We start from the raw sequence: 6,000 nt of genomic DNA on the forward strand, positions 1-6,000 counted from the left end.
TTTGAAAGTCAAGGTCTGACAGGAAGTGGCCACGTCTCCTTTCGGTGTCGGCTTGTGGCGTCTTAAAGATGGCTGACTCTCCCTGCAGACTGATGGCGTCTCATTTAGAGTTGCCGCTCGCCGTGTGTTGATTCCCCCCCTCCCCCACTCGCTGATTTACGCCCGTTTTCTTGGCTGCTCAGGCGTATTGATTAGGAACGGATATCAATGAGGACGGGTGGTAATAACCAGCAGCTTCGGAGCAGGACGGGGGGGTCAGGATGGATGACCACCTTAATGCATTTCCCACTGCCCTGTAATCTACACCCATCCATCTCTCGGACCCGCGCCCCCCCACCCCCCCACTTCCTGTTCTGATGGAGCACTTCCTTTTTAATTGCCACATTATCACAATAATAATCCGAGCAGTTAACAAGCGGCAAGGTTGCAGACAGACATGTCACATTAACCAGGGGATAACCTCCTCCTCGATCTGCCGCTGGAGCAAGGCATGCTGGGAGACCGGGAGGAGGAGGGGGGTAAACGGGGGCTCCGTGAGGTCGCCATCGATTTCCACCTTAATAAGACAGAAACAATATCTGTAAAAACATGACGCCGGAGATCAGCCTGAGAGGAAGGATTCCTGAACACGACGGCTGTCTGACAAACAAAACGAGTTTACGCTGTAATAACTCACCATTAACGCTGTATTAACTCACTAATTACGGTGTAATAACCCACTATTAACTCTGTAATAACTCAGTAATTGTTAACTAATAATTCACTATTAACTTATTTGTATTTTATTTACTCAATACATTCAGGGAGTTTTCATACAGACAGATTCTGTATATTTTGTTAAAATTGGATTTTTTAAAATTATCAGTTTAATAATTAAACATAGAAGTAAAACTTTCAGCTTTAAGCCAAAAGTTTCCAACATAAACATTTAATTATTTTTTTTTAAACAGGCTTATTTGTTTCAGTTTTTGTTTGGTCATTTTACTGAATATAAAACATTAAAATAAGTTTAAATTGAATAAAAGGAGTCCTGAAACGGACGGATTTGGGTTTATCCAATATTTAAATCCTAAAAACAATTATTAAAATGATCAAAGTCATTAATCATTTAATAAACTGAGAACATTTAGAAATCAGATATTTGAATATTCTGACATTTTAATTATAATATTTAATATTTTAGCAGCTTTAAAAGGTGCATCTTGACCTTAACTGTGGATGTTAAATTTAAAGAAAGTGACTTCCTGCTCAGATGAACTGACAGATTTCTGATCGTCTGTAACGTTTCTGCAGGTAAAACCTGAGCTGCTTGTTTCTGAAGCTTTGGGTGAAGTGAGGCGGTGTGTGTGTGTGTGTGTGTGTGTATGTGTGTATCGACTGAAAGCTGATCTGCTGCTCTGGAGGCTCTAATGCCCTTTATGGCAGTGAACAGAATAATATGAAGCTCCATTCAGATGATACCGAGTCCTTCAGAGAGCTGATATGGATCGATACGGATTGAATTAAAACGCAGCTGGAGACAAGACCGGGGCTCACACACACACACACCCAGCCCTGTCAATCACTCTCAGATTGTTCTGCTCCGTTCTTTAAAACATGCCGTTTATTTGATAACAAATATAAATAACTAACAGAGGTGCAGCTGCTCTTCACATCACGCAGTTAAACTCAACATCTGCCAGCAGCTGGATTTACACTGGCTTGCATAAGTATTCACCCCCCAACCCCAGCTTCCTGTCTGTCGTGTTGCCTTTAAATGAACAGTAATCATAATTAAACATCATAACGGCCACTTTGAAGAAAACTAAACTGAAGAATCGAAAAGAACCCCGAACATGTATAACTACGGCCCCCTGAGTCCACCTTCAGCTGCAGGTCTCTGGAGTTTCTTCGGCTGATTTTTACTCAGAGCGGCGCTGCTTACGTCTCGTTTACGACACGGTAGAACTTCCTCATCCTGAGATAAAAACATTTTAATTTTTTCTGTTGCTGCGGTTTATCTCCCATCGCCTGTTTCTGAGCCGTGAATATGGCAGCTGAGCCTGAACCAAATAAAAACTGCAGTGAATTATCTGGTCAAACTCAGCGTTTCTACCAGAGGAGCTCCTCCCATCGCTCTGCGGGAGAACGCCGCTCTGAAACAAGCGTTTGTAACAAGCTGCAAGAGTTAGCCTGTTAGCAGTAAAACGTCTCGATCTGTTTTTGTCCGTTTGATCAGAGGAAGAATCCCGATGGCTGAACATTGGCGAGGAAACCGAGCTGACGTTCTGCAGGATCTTAATGGAACCACAGAACAGGTGAGTTTTATTTTTATAACATTATTTGTGAGGTTTTAAAGTGATGGTCCCTGGAGCTCTGGGTCATGAGCAACAAATGTGGGTCTTAAGAAGCTTTTCCTGAATGAAGTTAACTCCAAAAGTGATTTATCGTCACGTTATGAAGAGATAAAATCAGCAGCCACAAACAGATAAAGAGGCTCTTTGTTTTTATTTATTCCAACCAGGAACCACTGAGACTTCTGTTGTGTTTCTGCAGTAAAACCTCTAAAAGATACATTTTAAACTCCGTATCGTCTGAGGCTCGTTGTTTATTTGTTCAGCCACTTTTAAAATAAAACGTCAGGGAGACGCTGAGCTGAATTCAGCACCAGATATCTGACTGTCCGCTTGTTTCTCAGGTTATTAAATAACAGAAGACGTCGGTTTTTCTTTTGAAACAAACTTCAGAAAGTTTGAAAAGTTCTGCCTTCAGGAGGTCCTGCAGCTGAGGAGTGGTGCAAATCTTCACAAACTTTAACCGTTAGAATAAATAATGAAGTGGGAGCATCCAGCAGGAGTCCTGTCATTAACCCGGTCAGCACCTTCGTCACCTTCCTCCTCTTCGTCTTCTGCGGCTCTTAGAAAGCAGGGAAACATAATGAGGAAGAGCGAGTCCGTCGGTGGAAGCTGTCACCTCATTACACCGAGCGACGATCAATTTAGAGAAATCACTGAGCCTGGCAGGCAACACGCAGGGAAAAACGACCCGTCTGAACACTAAAAGGTTCTGAGCTTCTTAACGTCGTGTTTCCAGAGACGTTCTCCTCCATCATCAGAGTCAAGGATTTTATTTACAGGAAAACAACTGAAACTCAGAACGAGTCATTCCTGGTTTGACTCTAATGACCCGGGTCCGGGTCTGATCTGTGTCTGGACCCGCAGCTCAGACCTGACCTGATCATCTCCATCACAACTTCCTGCCCGGGCGGGCGATCATGTAAGCACAGAACAAGCAGAGGACAGGTTTTAATGAAACCCTCAGAAGATACCTTCACCCCTGCTGGAGAACATCAGATGTTTTCTGTTGATTTTGGTTTCTTTTTGCGGATGTTTGGGATCATTTTGTGCAGATGATCTGTGGTTTTTGGGGGACATGCCTCCTCTCGCGGACCCTCGGGGCCGCTCAGCGAAGCCCTGGGCTCTGATGGAAGCAGAAACAGGAATCAGAGCTGCGATGGTTCCAGAGGAGCAGCTTTGGAGCTAATTTCGCTCCCATCAGGGGGCGAGGAGGGGGAGGACACGGGTCTGAGTTCAGTGCTTTCACCGGCCACTCTCCATGATGTCAACCCGACCACACCCAGTGCACTATGGGAAGCAATTACATGGAGCTCAGATTACAGGACCCTGATGAACACACACACACTCCCTGGAGCCTCGCACTTATTACGTTAGCCAAGAAAGAAAAAAGCAGCAGAAAAAAATCAATATTTCAGCAGGAATATTTTTAAAAGCTGCCGATGCGCCGCCGCTGCCGTTCCCCTCTCACTGTGATCGTCTCTGCGAGGAGCCACCAGGCCGCCCGCCGCTGCGCGTTTTACCACCTGACCGCCCGGCGAGCCTGGGCCAGCACGCCGCCGCCGCACACTCATCTTACGGGTGAGAAACCTCAAAACGAAGCACAAACCAAGCGTGGCGAGACGGGGGCCCGCCGCCGCAGTAACAATCCGTCCTGGTTAACCTGCTAACCGCCGCGCCGTCACATCTCATCTGTTTACGGCTAACGAACAAACCGTGGAGCTAGAAGATAAAAAAATGAAACCCTGCTCGCTCGCAGGCGGTGTGTGCTCCAAAAACAAGAGAAGAAGAAGAAGCGGCGGCTCGTTAGAAGTAAAGCCTAATATTGACTCTGTGTGTTGAAATTATCACCAAGCAGCTCCGATGATGCTTCTCTGCTGCTAATTAGGATATGAAAGAGCAGCTTCACGCACATCACATGATGGTTCACAGCAGCGTGTCTGTGTGTGTGTGTGTGTGCGTGTGTGTGTGTGTGCGTGTGAGAGGGCCCTCCCCGGCTCTGCTACACACCATCAATAATTCACAAGCCAAGATGGCAATTACAGGACCATGTACAATCAAACTAAATATTTGATGAGGCACTAAAACAGTCTGAGGAACAGATCTGCCTCAGTGTCTCTCTCTCTCACACACACACACACACACACACACAGACACACAGTCTCTGCTGTCTATTGTCACAACACATTAGGTCCCTTATTCCCCAGACTTTGTCCTGACGCACAAAAGCAGTTTATTCTGCTAAAAGAGCCTCGTACAATTCATTTGTTCCATCTGAAATATTGAGTGCTGCCGTGAGGCGTTCAGGGAGGCGGCGGGTCGCTCGGCCCCGTTTCAAGAAAGAGGCGTTCAGGGACCAGAACTTTACGTCGAATCGGTCTGAGTCCCCCTCCTGTGTGAACGCAGGAAACAAATCAGGTTTCTGAAGGCCTCACCTGTCAGCCAGGTAACAATCTGATTGGTTCACAAAAACCCAGGAAGACCAATCAGAAAAGAGCAAAAACAGGAAGAAAGTCTTGATCCCATTAGCTGTGGCGGCCATCTTGAATCAGGAAGACTGAAGGATCTGTGAGCCGTCAGAGGGTCTGTTGGGGATCACTGTCAGCTACTACCACACTGACCTGGAGCTCAGTATCGCTAACACTGACTGAGTCACAGTTTTCTTAGTTGGTGGCCATTTTGAATCAGATTGACCCCGACCCTGATCAGCTGTAGAGGACAGTGTCCAAAGAGGACATGAGACATTTCAAAGAGTTTTACCAGGATTGGAAGCGGGGGGGGCGCATCATGTGTGTTGCCATGGTAACCCAAAAACGCCAATAAAAAGAAACTAAATAAAGTTAAGAGACGTGTTTGGAGGTGGACAGAAGAAGGACCATCCAGTCTGAAGAAAGAAATATAAATATTTTTAGAGGACAAATGTTTAAAACACGTTTTTACGGTAATTTAACGAGTTTCTACAGGTGAAGCTCACGTTCCTGTTTTAATGAATTTTATCTTCTGTTAACTGTTTTTATTTCCAGATTACTGATATATTTCCTCAGATTTATCTCGTATTTGACAGATTAGTTCGTGGCTCTCAGTCAGACTGATTATTAATAATTGATCAGGAGTTCAGGGTTGCTGCTCTGATCTGTCCTGTTTGTTCAATCTTAGATGTCTGGTTTGTTTTGGGCGAAAAGCTGCGATCGCAGCGAGCGTTCAGCCAATCAGAGCCGGAGCTGCGAGCCGACAGGAAGTTCCTTCTTCTTCCTGTCAGCTGGAGGGGTGAGCGGCGTGCGTTCGACCGTTGTTTCCTTCAATCCGTTTATAACATTGAAATAACATTAGGCCAACCAAATATTAATGTTTTAAACAAACAAACAAACATTATTCTTACAAATAAAACAAATTTGATCCAATCTAACCCCTGAACTTTACAGTAAACTGACCTCAGATCAGCTTCATCTGAAAGTGACCTCATGAGGATCTGTCCCATCAGTGACCACACACACACACACACACACACACTGGACCCAGAGACAGATCGTCATGACAACGCTGACAAAATACAGCTGTGGAGGATCCTGAGATACAAAAATCATCTGTATGATGCAACTCTGCAGCCTCAGAGAGAGAGTGTGTGTGTGTGTGTGTGGGTGTGTGGGTGTGGGTGTGTGGGTGTGGG

General features: G+C 45.3%; 1 protein-coding gene across 3 annotated transcripts in view; it reads right to left on the bottom strand.

The window, feature by feature from the left end:
- LOC108249224 (transcription factor COE3) overlaps nucleotides 1–6,000 on the bottom strand; it is a 115,418-nt gene that overhangs the window by 47,170 nt on the left and 62,248 nt on the right. The gene's annotated exons all lie outside the window — the stretch shown is intronic.

This window comes from Kryptolebias marmoratus, linkage group LG9 (genome assembly GCF_001649575.2).
Source record: "Kryptolebias marmoratus isolate JLee-2015 linkage group LG9, ASM164957v2, whole genome shotgun sequence".
NCBI classification, from domain to species: Eukaryota; Metazoa; Chordata; class Actinopteri; order Cyprinodontiformes; family Rivulidae; genus Kryptolebias; species Kryptolebias marmoratus.